General features: G+C 32.3%; 1 long non-coding RNA gene across 2 annotated transcripts; it reads right to left on the reverse strand.

Moving 5' to 3' along the window:
- Positions 1-8,384: 8,384 nt before the first annotated feature.
- On the reverse strand, positions 8,385-9,950 carry LOC108691232. 2 transcript variants are annotated; one of them, XR_001931920.1, is made up of 4 exons: positions 9,560-9,950; positions 9,076-9,313; positions 8,759-8,932; positions 8,385-8,596 (listed from the first exon to the last, which is right to left on the reverse strand). It is a non-coding gene; the product is annotated as an uncharacterized LOC108691232 (long non-coding RNA). The 2 variants fall into 2 exon arrangements; XR_001931921.1 differs by lacking the exon at positions 9,560-9,950 and adding an exon at positions 9,452-9,550.
- Positions 9,951-14,110: the final 4,160 nt, after the last annotated feature.

Raw genomic sequence — 14,110 nt, forward strand, 5'->3', positions numbered from 1 at the left:
AATGTACTCATACAGAAAGTCGCCTTTACGAGTCAGTAATTCAAATTTTTCGTTCGATAGTGTTGAAAAATTGGAACGTACAATTTTTAATTTGTCTTTATCGAGGTACGTTAATTTATCGAGGTTTGTACTTAGAAATCAGAAAGAATCAATAAAATGTGATTTTACACCATTTTTTTTTAATTCTTTTCATTTTTGTCTTTGGTGCTATCGACAAGTTTAGAACAAAATGTATTTTTTCTTCGTTATCGATAATACATCTATTTCCATAATACGCGTAGCAATTTCTTTAATTATAAAAATGCGCGTCGTACCCTGATAAATTGTGAAATACGACTGGATTATAAAACGAATTTTTATTGTATAATTTAAATTATAATTCGAATGCGCTGGACCGCGGTATTTAATTATTAAGTGACAATGATCGCGGATCCGCGAGTCGTCCGACGCGAATGGTTTCTCGCAGATGTGACAACGCGTCGCACTACGGTACGCCTCGCATTATTGTTTAGACAACATTTCCATGGGCACGTTAGCGAATACGAAATTTTTCACGCAATGCGCTAAATTTTCGAATCGCGCTATACAGTCCACGCTATACAGTCCACGCTATATCATGCTATACAGTCTTCATCGCGACGGAAGTGATACGACGATAATGTGTCGTCGTAGGCGCATTGCACATAATAGTCTATGTTAATTGCTTCATGTTGCTAATACGACGATGTGTCTTCTTTGTTAGGCTCCGTCTTGTATAGAACGCACTCCAGATCGGCGTAGACGATGAATGGTTCGTCTCGAACTCGTTCTGTTGCCGAATTTGAGCCACGTATCGTTCTCACTTGGCAGTCAGATGGCGCAGTCGTTGGCAGTCCACTTCGTGCGACTACAATTTTTTGCACGAGCTGAAGTAATGAAGGCACCTGTAAATAATAGAGAAATCATTTTTCGCTATTTCTTTTTATTGTTTTTTTGGGCTTTTTTTATATTTTACGGTCGCAGAAATATTTCTTGTTCTTTTTCCCTGTAATCTGCGAGCTCACGAGACGCGACAGATTTTTAATCCACGCAAAGTGGCCGACATCATCATTGTGTGGATCTTGCAGATACAAAACATTGATGTGTTTGTCCTTCTTATCGCCTGTGAGTCACAGAGGAAGGATCTGTTCATTTTCAATGCCGTACACGTTGATCGACATCGTGTTCAAATGTAGAAATATCTTTTAATGTCATTGAAAATTCGTGATACCCACGCAATTTAACACTGCAGTGTAATGCGGATATTATTATTTCCGATCTATATGTCTTTCTGTAGGGTACAGAGCGGCGATCACTGACTACACGAAGCACGCATTGTCCGTCGAACACTGATCACCGCTCGTTTTATCATTGTTTCCTGTGGCATTTTGGTGTGACATCTCGAGCACAGGAGATTTAATTTGTTAACAGTCAAGTTGAGGATTCGCGACAATGCCCACCCGTTGTCGCGTTCCTAGAACTCTTCGAGCAATGCTAGGATAGACTCGACGACATGCCGATCGTACCATTCGCGCATATCGGTGCATCTATATATTTTACTATTCTTTGTAATTATGCTTTTATCGTTTCATCGCGAACTCACGGTTGAACGCGGCGTTCACTTTTACACTACAGTGTCTTTTTTCAGCGTGAAGACGCAGGTAACGTAGTGCTAGAGTGAGTTCTCGAACTGGCTTGTTCTATCTTATATTCCATGTCTGAAAAATTCTTTATTATTATCAAAAACATTAACATTAAATTATCTTTCTTCAGTTTGAATAAACTTAATAAATTCATTAAAGTACAGAGGGACACTCTCTCAAAAAAATTTTCCAATAAAAATGTTGTTTATAAAATCCCTTGTAAAGATTGCGATGAGTCGTATGTTGATCAAACAAGGTCGAAAATTATCCATGAGAACATCTGCAACCACATCTACAGCAGTAACAAGAATCAATCAGTGATCACAGATCACCGATTTAGTTTTAATCAATTAATTAATTTGATTGAGAAAAGGTCCAAATTCTTGATAAAGAAAGATTTTTCAATAAACATTTAAATTCAGAAATGTTTCATATATACATGAAGAATGGACTTAACTTAAAAACAAACACGGATTGCTTGCACGACTTGTATGCTTCTTTATTAGACACATTAAAACAGTATTGAGATTTGAATTGATTAAAGGTTGACTTTTTTATTATTATTTATTGTCATTGCTTGTTTAGAAATCACTTTATAACGTTCAATTTTAAATGACACGTTAAGATAAACTGACACGATATTAATCTGAGAAACGATTTGTTTTAATTTATATCTTATGAAAATTGTGAATCAATGTTTGTGAACTTCTTTGTTTCCCATTGAGATGAGTCACATGTTTATTACTAATTTTATAATTATTGTACTAACAATAAAATGTATTATAATAATTTATATAACATATTGGTTACTGCATTTCTGTCAATCTGACTTACTTTCAATGATATATTCTATTTCTACAATTTTGCTGAAGATGACTCCAAATGAGCCAAAATGTTCGATACAATAAATGAAAATAACCGCCAACATCTGAGTCTTATCTGCATCTCCTAATTCTTCGCTCTTATATCAGCGTTAAATTCTCATAAACCTTGTTCTGAATTTCTAATTATTGTTTTTATAAATTTCATGATTACAATTACTTTTCGAAACATTTGGTTGAGCTATCTGTTTATATCTCGCCGAGCTAAGTAGGAATAGTAGACAGGTTCTAATCCACATCCTCTGAGGGGAGCGCGGGGCGCGGGTGTACTCGAGGGCGCATGGAGGAAGGTAGGGGAGGGGGGGGGGAGGGATACGTCGTCGCGCGAAAGGGAGGGGAAACTGCGGCAAGATTCCAGATTTGCTATCGCTGTTTATATAAACATAGGATCTCGGTTAATGGATTACATAAACACGATGCGTTAAGAGAAGAAGAGATCCGATACCGATATTTTTCTAAGAAGAGATCGATGACACATTGTTGATGCTGCGACTCAATAGGGAGTAAGGATTCAAAGGGACAAAGAAATTTCCAATGAAATATATAATAGGTCATAAGCGCGCGGCATCTCAGTTGGCGCCTTGTAAGATTACCGAACCGATCGCGTAAATGGTTGACCATCATGCGAACATTGAGAACATAGCCAACGTAATCGAGTATATTAGAAACGAGGATGAGGAATAGTTCGTGAATGTTAGAGACGAAGTATTCGAAGTTTGACGAAATAGAAATAGACTTTGAAGAGATAATGAATGAAGATTTTTTTCCAACGAAGAAGTGTTATCCGACGATACTGATTATGTTAATGATTCGAGCGAACACGATATGGATCACGCAGAGAAATTTGTGCCATCTCCAGAAATCCGTGTACTGAACAATCGTATTAAACACTGCATAGTCTAGTGCTATTATACAACGAGTGGTGCTTTAAGTGTATGAGGCATGAATGATCCGTTTGATAGACATCGATATGGGAATGTATCTTGTAAGGAAGCATGATATCGATTGATGTGTTAGGCGGTCTTGCACGAATTGCAGAGGATGTACATTATATTTCCGTGCAGCATGTGCACTTTGCACACATTGGAAAAGAAAACAAGAAAAAAAAAGAAAAAGAACAGTGTTGCGAACGAAAATGAACGCGAAAAGTATGCCTAGAGACTGATCCGCAGAGAAGAAACAAAGATATGCGAATATGGTGTTCCTACGCGATCGAGAAATAAATACACGTGGTGCGAAACAGAGAGTCATCATCAATGACGATAACGATGATTAAAAAGAATATTGATTGAGAGAAGAAACGGTGCACATTGACTTCAAAGAGAGATTTTGGTACAAATCTTTTAAAAAAGGAACAGTATTATCACTTAATGAAGAGTGAAAAGAAAATTCAATATAGCTGCAGGTGTATTAAGATTCCCGCGGGGGGAAGTGCGTCAAAGTGATGTTAACGGACAAGTAAATGATGTCATACTTGTTAAGAAGTGTTTCGTGATCTGTGCGATAAGTATATGCGATAATCAATTATGCTATCTTTGTGAAGAGTACCTTAGTAGACGAACATAATACCAAGGTAATAAAACACTATGACATAGATGTAAAGCGGGGCTGCAATGTGTGAATGAGTCACATGCAAGTGTTTTATGTAAGAGTGTGATCTAAAGACATGGAAAACCATGAGCGAGTGGAATATGAACTGTTAGAGCAGTGCGATCGCTACTCTGATGGAGTGTTTCGCGTGGTTGCAATGATGCAATGAGTGCATTAAGCAACTCGAAGAATGTGTGTCACGCCAAGCGTCCGCGCCTCGCTGTTGGACAGACAATCCGCGAGGATCGCGCGACTGGCGGGTGCAAAGTTGCAACTGGAGCGACGTTTCGTGCACATTGATGGCGAGTACGCGAGTAGCGAGTACGCGAGTGGCAACGAAAGATCTCTTATCTGGCGAGAAATCGACACTGCGTTCGAGAATCGTGTTCCAATCGGTGCGGTAATCAACGCGAACTACATCGAACCGCGGCAGTTTTTAGAAGAGGTGAATGTTCTTCATTAGCTAGTAAGATTACTCCCTTTGGTCCGTAGTTTATGAAATAACATTTTTTAGACTTGAATTAATGGTGTTGAAAATAAAATTGAAAAAACAATTATATAGCCATTATTTAATAAAGTATTGACTAAACTTCATGTTCTTATAATGAAATTTCGGACTTGAAAGTAATACTGCTCTATCAACTATTCCCAATTAATTACCTTTTCTTTTGAGAACTTGGATATGTTGAAAGATAATTCAAATAACGTCCGGAAAAAGTAGACTTGTAAAACCAGTCGAATTCTAACATTCTTTTCTCATTAATAATGATTGTCAAGTCTAATAAATTAATTCTATTGTTCACTTCCATCGTGAGCTGTAACCTCGGATGCCAAGAATTAAAATTTGTGAGTACTTTATCAATTTCGCTAGATGGCAGCCATAACGATATCATCCTACATACCTAAAATAAAACGAGATGAAAATACCTGTCTTCTTCAATGTATCCATTTCTAGATCCTCCATCACTAAGTTAGCAATAATCGGAGAAAGAGGTAAGCCCATTGGAATATCAAATTTTTGCTTAAAAAGCTCCTCATTAAAAGTGAAACATACCGAATCCAAAACAAAATGCAGAGTATTCAAAAATTCTTTTTTCGGAATTAATATTGATCTTTCAAGATACTTTCCATATCTTGGCTACACATTTCCTTGCTAAATCTAATGGAATGTTGATGAACATCGAGGGAAATCATTATCTAAAACAGTACCTTGTATTTTTTGTATTAATTGAAAACTATTTTCAATATGACTGGCCAGTTTCGGTGACCTTCTTACAATTATTTCATGTAAAAAAGCAGCTAAGATATAATGGACAGATATAATGGACTGTCCAGAGATTATAATTCGAAAGGGACAATCTGACTTATATACCTTCGGAAGAACATAAATTCTAGGTAGGATGCCGTCAGTGCAAAGCAGTTTTTTATAAGTCTGATCAGTAATGAATTCCTTTTTCTTCCAATGAACAAGCAATTTTCTAGTTTTTTTGGTAAGAGTATTGATAGGATTCTTCATTATCTTAATATAAGTCTCTGTTATTTAATTTCCTCATGATTTCTGAAATATACCTTGTTCAAGGTCACGGTGATATTATCTTTATCTGCTTTAGTGAAAATGATGTTACGATTATTTTTCATAAATTGAACGTGTAATTGATCAAATCTTTCAATCTTTTTGAGATATTATTATTATTCTTAATGGAGCTTAATAAAAAGTTTTTTAAAATTAGAGTAATTAGATTTCTAACTCTCAAAATTGAAGCTTGATTTTCTTCAAATTACTTTCTGTATTTTTGAAAAACTCCATCATTACTTCACACTGTTACTAGAAAAAATGAAAAATTTCTCTCCCAACTGTAAGAGAAACTGGATATTCCTTAGGATGGTGGTACCTGATAAATTGACAAACCAATCTTCTCTCTCTGTTTGTAACAAGGACTCAGATGATTTATCTAAAAATTCCTTTAAATTCAATCTCATTCTTCCAATTGTTCGTTAAGCAAATAATGTTATTGTGTAATGAGTATTGAAGGTTAATCAAATAATCTCCATTAAGTTATTTTATTGTTATCAGTTTCATTGTTCATTCATTCTAATGAATCAGTATTAATTCACTATAAATTTCTCCTATTTAAAAAAAAAATCCATCTGAGTTTTTAGATAGGTTCCCTTCTTCTAGTTTCAAAAGATATTGAAAAGGTATGTTTTTGTATAATAAAAAATGATATTTATAGATCTATCGACCATTCCAAGAAACAAATTTTAATTCTTAAGAGAAAAATTCAAGGATATGTTCCTTTACATTGTAGCTTCTTTTTTATTAAATAAGAACATACTTTTCAGCATCTTTTGAAACTAGAAGAAGGGAAACTATCAAAAAACTCAGATTTTTAATTTGCCAAATGTGTAATTGTTGGAGAAAGAATTGAAAATATATTTTTAATTTTTTTTATATAACACTAATTTATTTTTATACGGTATTTGTGAAAGTTATATCTCCAACAGTTACGCTAACATTTGATAAATTATTTATTAATTATTTGTTTACATATGTATGTTACGTATTTACATCTGCAATTAAATTAACAAAAAGAATTTTGTACAGATAATTTCGTACATATATTGTCCAGTTGAACATTTTTTACAGCATATTAAATATAAAGAAACATAGCTCATGTGACTATTAATGAGACATGCACTCCATACACAAACGTGATTTTTTAGTAATAAACTGAAAAAATAAAAATTCAAGAAAAGGAAAATTAAAAATTTCATACAATTACTTTGCGAAACATTTGGTTATTGTTTATATCTATTGTTTATAGCTATTTGTTTATATCTCGTCGAACTATCCCAGATTAAAAAAAAAATCATGTTTCTACATCAATTTATTGCTGACAAAATGTAAATTTAGGAAATTTAATTTAGGAAATCAGATACGTGCGAGTTGCCGAATGGTCCAATCTTCTCCACTCCGCCCGGCGCGCTGTCACCCTTATGTTCCTCAACTTTCCAATGGTTTTAAACAAACTTTTTCAGTAGCAAAAAATTCAAGAATTTTTTAACAGCAAATTCAATTCTTCCTTGATAAATTGGCTAGATAAAACTCTTAAGCTTAAAAATTAAAATCACAGTATTTTTTTGAAAAAAAATTGTTATCTCGGCTTCTATTGTAATCGGAGGGTAACCTGTTTTTTTAAATTCGTAGAAAAATGTCAGCTGTCGAACGGCTTCACACGGCTATTTAATATGATTCATATTAACAGAATTATTCCAATGAATAGAAAGCGAGAAAAAAAGACCTTTTTTGATGTTTTTTAATTTTCTTCTACTTAATTAATAGATCGATTTTAATGTTCTACATCTTATTTTGTAGGTATTTCGAATATCTACATTTTTTTATATCGATTTTTCCATACAATCAATATCTTTCGTTTTATAAATAAAAAACGTGCTTTTTATAATTCGATTTTTTACTTATTTTTTTCACATGTCTCGAATTTCAAACATACGCATTTCTTTTCTGATAGCCTTTTGAAAATTTTCATGAAGAGAAATGTTGGTTTATAATTTTTTCCAGAAAAAAATTCTACTTCTGAACTATTCTTGCTACTCGAGTTTATGAAGGAAGTATAATGCGTATGAAAAATCGTAAACAATTAAATATCTCCTAAACTGTTGCGTTTTAACATGATTTATACTATTCTGGATTAATGAGATTGATACTGTCACTACAATTTATTAAAACTTATATGTTATTTAAAATGTCTCTCGCTCCTTATTGATACCGGGGACCGCCGATCGATCGAGATTGCCGAGAAAGCATTTTCGATCGCTTAAAACAAGTAATTAGTGTGAGAAGGAGCTTGCTGTCTCATTCACTCTCGGTGAGCTAAAAGCGAACGCACCTAGATGGTACACTCATGCTTGAATATATGATTACCTGTTTCGTCAGCCTGCTGTTTGATTCTATGTCGCTACCGTCAACGCAGAATTCTTGGCTGAGTAGTCAGAAATCTTAATTTTCGATAATGCAGAGATTCTTGTAACATTTTATATTAATTTCCATATTTAAGCTTTTGACAAATTCAATTCAAGGATAAATAAGTGTAAAAAGAGTATAAATAGTTTGCAAGACATTTATTTATTTATATAAAATGCAGAAATATATAAACCTTTAAAATGTCTCAAATTATTAATTCTCTAATAACAATTTAATTATAAATTAAATTTTTTAATTAGAACTTCTTCATCTATCTTCTCTCATCTATAACTCGTTTTGTCTTCATCTATCTCACCTCTTTCTCGTTTTTCATCTCTTAGCATTGCTTTCTCACCAATATCACTCCCTAGTCTTTTATCTCTCCTCTCTTGTTTTTCGCCTTCATCTCAATTCTTCCTTCTCTCATTTTTCGCCTCTATCTCATCACTCGTCTCTTTCGTACTTCCAATTTCTTGACTTGCCTGTAATAATCCTTTTACATCATTACTAAGAAATAAATAGTTTACAATACATTTTACATCAAAATATACAGAAATAAAACATAAAATGTTAAATTATTTATTGTTTGACATCAGCTATTTAATTTCAAGATTAAATTTCAAAGTTAAAATTTCTCCTCTCACTTGTATCTTGAATTATATACATCTCATTTCTCATCTCTCAACTCCTCTTTCAACTCTACCCAGCTTTTTCCTTCTCTAATCTCTCGGCTCTCATCTATCGCATCTCATCACTCGCTTTAAATCTTTTTCCTACTAATGTCTTGTCTCGCCATTCTCATCCCTATTTCGTCATTACTAAAAAATAAATAGTTTATGATACATTTTATTTACAGAAATGTACAGAAATAAAATATAAAGTGTCTGAAATTATTAATTTTTAACAATAATGATATAATTTTAAGATTAAATTCTACATATAGTTAAATTTCTTCTCTCACCTGTATTTCGTTTTTTCTTTGCCTTTCTTATTTTTTATCTCTCGTCTCTCCTCTCTCACCAATATCTGGTTTCTCCAGTCTTTTGTCTGTCCTTCCTCATCTTTCGCTTCTGTCTGGTTTTTTTCTTCTTTCATCTCACCTTTTGCCTCTATCTCGTCCAATTACTCGTCCAATTACCCTCACATCTCTCTTATTTCCAATGTCTTGTCTCACTTCTCTTATCTCTTTTTCGTCGTTACTAAAAAATTAGCTTACAATATATTTTATATCAAAATGTACAGAAATAAAACGACTGAAAACGACGAAATCATTAATTCTTTGAAAATAACAATTTTATTTTAAGATTAAATTTAAAAATAAAAATTTCTTTTCTTACCTAAATTTAGATTCGAAGTACGATGTAAAGTTCATGATACATTTAAAATGAAAACAAAACTTCAAATATCTAGCATTCTTAATACTGAAAAAATGTCATATTTCTTACTTGTTGAGAATATGTCAGATATGAAAATGATACCAAGTACATCTCAGATGAAGATCTTGCAAAAGCAAGCGTTTCTTCCGAGAAAAAGGAAATTGGATGGTAACGTAAAAATAGTGAAGTCTTATTGTGCCATTTTTTCTTTGTTCCTCTTTCTTATTTGGCATCTCTCTTTTCTCGCCGATATCTCGTTCCTTCTCTCTCCTCTCAGGTCTTTCGCTTCTACTTCGTTTCTTTCTGCCCTCATCTCTTATTCACTTGGTATATCTTTCTTACTTCCAATTTCCTGTTCTTGCAACTCTGATCATCTCTTTTTTTTGTCTCCAATGTTCACAAGACATTTTATATCAGAATATACAGAAATAAAACGCAAAATATTTCAAATTATTAAACCTTTGACAGCAACGATTTAATTTTAAAATTAAATTTTTAAATTAAAATTTCTTCTCTCACAAAAAATATCATTTTTTTCTGTCCCTCTCGTATCTTTTTTATTTGCTATCTCTCATTTCACCAATCACCAATATCTTGTTTCGTCTTTCTCTTGTTTCATATCTCTCATAAAGAAATATGTTAATGTTTGTTACTAAGAAATGTATAGTTCACAAGGCATTTTATATCAGAGTGTATAGAAATATTATAAAATGCAAAATATCTTAAATTATTAATTCTTAACATCAACAGTATAATAATTTCAAGATTAAATTTCAAATTTAAAGTTTCTTCTCTCACCTATATCTTAAATTGTATACGTCTGTCTTTTCTCTTTCTCATTTTCCATTTAGTGACTTTTCTCTTTCATCTTTCGATTCTATCTCGTTTCTTCCTTCATTCATTTCTCACCTCTTGCCTCTATCGTGTCTCATCCCTCGTCTGATATCTTTTTTACTTCCACACACGTCTCGACATTGTCGTCTCTTTTTTATTAGTACACTGATAAGAAATAAGTAGTTTACGCGGTATTTTACGGAAATAAAGTACAAAATGTCAAAATGTCCTGCTTCGTCTCGCATCTCCTTCTTACTCCCACACAGTAATTTGTTGTCCAGCCACTCTCATCTCTCTCTTTTTTTTTAATTTGCGAGGATTTTCTGCAGGAAAAACTTTTACTATTATTTTTACTTTTACTATTATATTATTAACCGCCACTATTAAGACTTAACAATAGGCACAGGTAATAGACACAGACAACAAGGAATAACGAACCGTTCAATCAAAGCTCTAATGTAAGTTCGATATTATATCCTAGAACTCTGATTGAACGGTTCATTATTCTCTGTTGTTTGTGCCTATTGTGTGTTTAAATCTTCATCATTTTATTCGGTAACCTGCACTAACCTCTTACATATGCGCCATTCACCGATCTTCCGTCACGTCACAATTATATGTCACGAAACGTGTCACGTGTCACCGGTGCGATACGCGATATACGTCAATGATGTGCGGAATATAGCGGCAACAATGAGATCGCGATTAAGGGCCAATTTTAGTAAGGTACATGATTATTTTACTTTAGGAGGACTAGCACACAGCGCGCTTTTCATATTTTTATTTTATTTATTATTATTTCGATTTATTTATTTTTATTTATTTATTTATTCTATTTATTTTTTTAATGATTTTTTAATGATTTTTTAAAATAATTTTTGACGAATAGTAAAACGATAATTCACACACTCGCCGAAAATTAAATATAATAGATTCTTACATACAGATTCAAATCCAACCAATTATATTCAATTGCTCGATGAGTAGGCTAGAAAATTCGTTCGGCTTGAACACAATTGAACATATTTTGTTTTAAGAAACAAAATATATTTAATATCATCATGTACATAGCAATAAATAAAATAAAAAATAAATAATTAAACGTTGAAAACGAAAACATCAAGCAATAAATTTTAGGATACACGCGGGTCAATGCGATGTTACTTTGAAGTGTTTTTTAATTGGTTAATTTGTAAAATTCTTTCTTCTAATTGGTCCATCAAATACTTCAAAACATTTGTAGCAGGATTTTGACTATAGTCATAAGCAACAAATAATTAAAAAAAATTTTTTAATGTCGAAAAGAAACTCCAAAGGACAGATAAAATATAAATATAAGATAAAATATAAATATTTTATTAATTTTTTAAAATAAAACAATAATTATGATAAAAAGTTTAATATTACTTATTAATTTCTTAGATGAAACTCTGCATTTAAAAACAAAAACTTCTAATTCAACAATTAATAATTCAACAAAAGATCAACAAGATCGAAATTTTAAATAAAAATAATGAAATTAAAATAATTTATTTTACGTTAAACGAAAGTTTGGAAAATGTTCAAGTAGAAGATTCAACAGTGTAAGTCTTTGTTATTTTAAATTACGCTTACAATTACGTATTTACATATTTATACATTCACATATTTACATATTTATCAGGTGTACAAGTATGAAATGACGATTTGAGAAACAGATGGCGCACCAATGCAGTGTGAAGTACAAAGATTTAACATTATATGCCATTTTATTGTACCATCAACAAGTGTCAAACACGCAAAGTGATTTGATTGAAAAGTGTTTGCATAGTATTGAGTTGCTGTGTTTAATTCTATATGATGAAATTTGTATCAAATAAGGAGCATTCGCGGAGAGCATTAATTTTTTGTTTTCATTTGAAGAAAACTACTGCGGAATCACCGATTACTTGGAGAAGCTTATGAACATGCTTCATCGCAAAAAACGTGTGAACGATGGTTTCAGCGTTTCAAAATTGGAGATTTCGATGTTGCAGACAAGGAACACGGAAAACCGCCCAAAAAGTACGAAGACGTGGAATTGCAAGCATTGCTGGATGAAGATGATTCACAAACACAAAAATAACTTGCAGAACAATTGAGCATTAGTCAACAAGCTGTTTCCAATCGCATACAAGAGATAGGAAAGATTCAGAAAGTCGGCAAATGGGTGCCACATGAATTGAACGAAAGACAGATGGAGAGGCGCAAAAACACACGTGAAATTTTGCTCGAACGATACAGAAGAAAATCATGGGTAGACCCAGGCGCATCATCCACATCGACCGCAAGACCGAATCGCTTTGGCAGGAAGATGATGCTCTGTGTTTGGTGGGACCAGAAAGGTGTGATCTATTATGAGCTATTGAAGGCTGGCGAAACGGTTAATATCAAAGGCTATCAACAATTGATTGATTTGAACCATTCGCTGCTTAAAAAACGACCAAAATACCAAAAGAGGCAACACAAGGTCATTTTTCTCCATGACAATGCTCCATCACATACGGTAAAACCAGTTCGGGACAGTGGAAGTATTCAGTTGGGAAGTTCTATCCCATGCGGCTTACTCACTAGACTTGGCTCCTTCCGATTATCACTTGTTTGCATCGATGGGTCACGCACTTGCTGAGCGCTTTGGTTCGTACGAAGATGTGAAAAAATGGCTCGATGAATGGTTCGCGGCAAAAGAGGAAGATTTTTACTGGCGTAGTATCCACAAATTGCCCGAAAGATGGGAAAAATGTGTAACTAGCAATGGAGCATACTTTGAATAAATCTCTTTTTATCATTCTTCCGAATTTAACGTGTTTTTTTTGGGAAAAAAATCATTTCATACTTGTACACCTGATATAATATACTAATTTTCATACAATCAATTCTTATTTGATATTGTACCGATATTATATTATTGATATTATACTATTATACTAATCTGTGTACAATCAATTTTTTTTTATATTTTTCTATTTTTTTCTTTATTTGATATTTTTAACATAAAAATCGATATTTCAAGGAAATAATTGGATTTCTAGATGAGATTTTCTTAAATTGAGTCCGATTCAATCGATGGGGAGTAATGTCAATTGCAAATTCGGTACAACGTCATTTGTATCAATAAAAAGGATTTTGTAATATTAAATGTTAAATTAAAATTTAATGTTTAATATTAATATTAATTAAAATTTAATATTAATTATTATATTAAATATTGTTTATTTAAAAAATTATCTTTTTTAAATAAATCTTTTTTAAGCTGTGTGTTTTTTCCCAATCAATTGATTAATTTTCTGTTTTGATTATTCTGTTCATAAAAGTATTGAGGTATAATTATAAAAAATTAATAGATTACGATTTATTTAATATTTGATGTCAGTATATAGTATGCCAGAATAAAGTAAAAAAAATAATATCTTCTCAACTATTGGATTTTTTATATCACTATCTTAATAATTATACAGTACTTAATAATTACACAATAATTATACTACCTTAATTTTATATACAGAATAATTAGAGGAATTATATTATACAAAAGAATCATACAATTCCATTTAAAAAAGTGGAGATGACTTTGAAATCTCCGAAATACTATCCCTTTCATCCACAGAATACTATCAGTAGTACATTGTATTCTCTTGATGCTATACGTATATTATTATATATCTTGCTATAAGTATATTATTATATATCTATAAGTATATTATTATATATCTTTAAAAACAGCGGAAATATTGTAAGTGGGTAGAATTATACTGCCCCACCCCCTGT

Source organism: Atta colombica, unplaced genomic scaffold (assembly GCF_001594045.1).
Source record: "Atta colombica isolate Treedump-2 unplaced genomic scaffold, Acol1.0 scaffold43, whole genome shotgun sequence".
NCBI classification, from domain to species: Eukaryota; Metazoa; Arthropoda; class Insecta; order Hymenoptera; family Formicidae; genus Atta; species Atta colombica.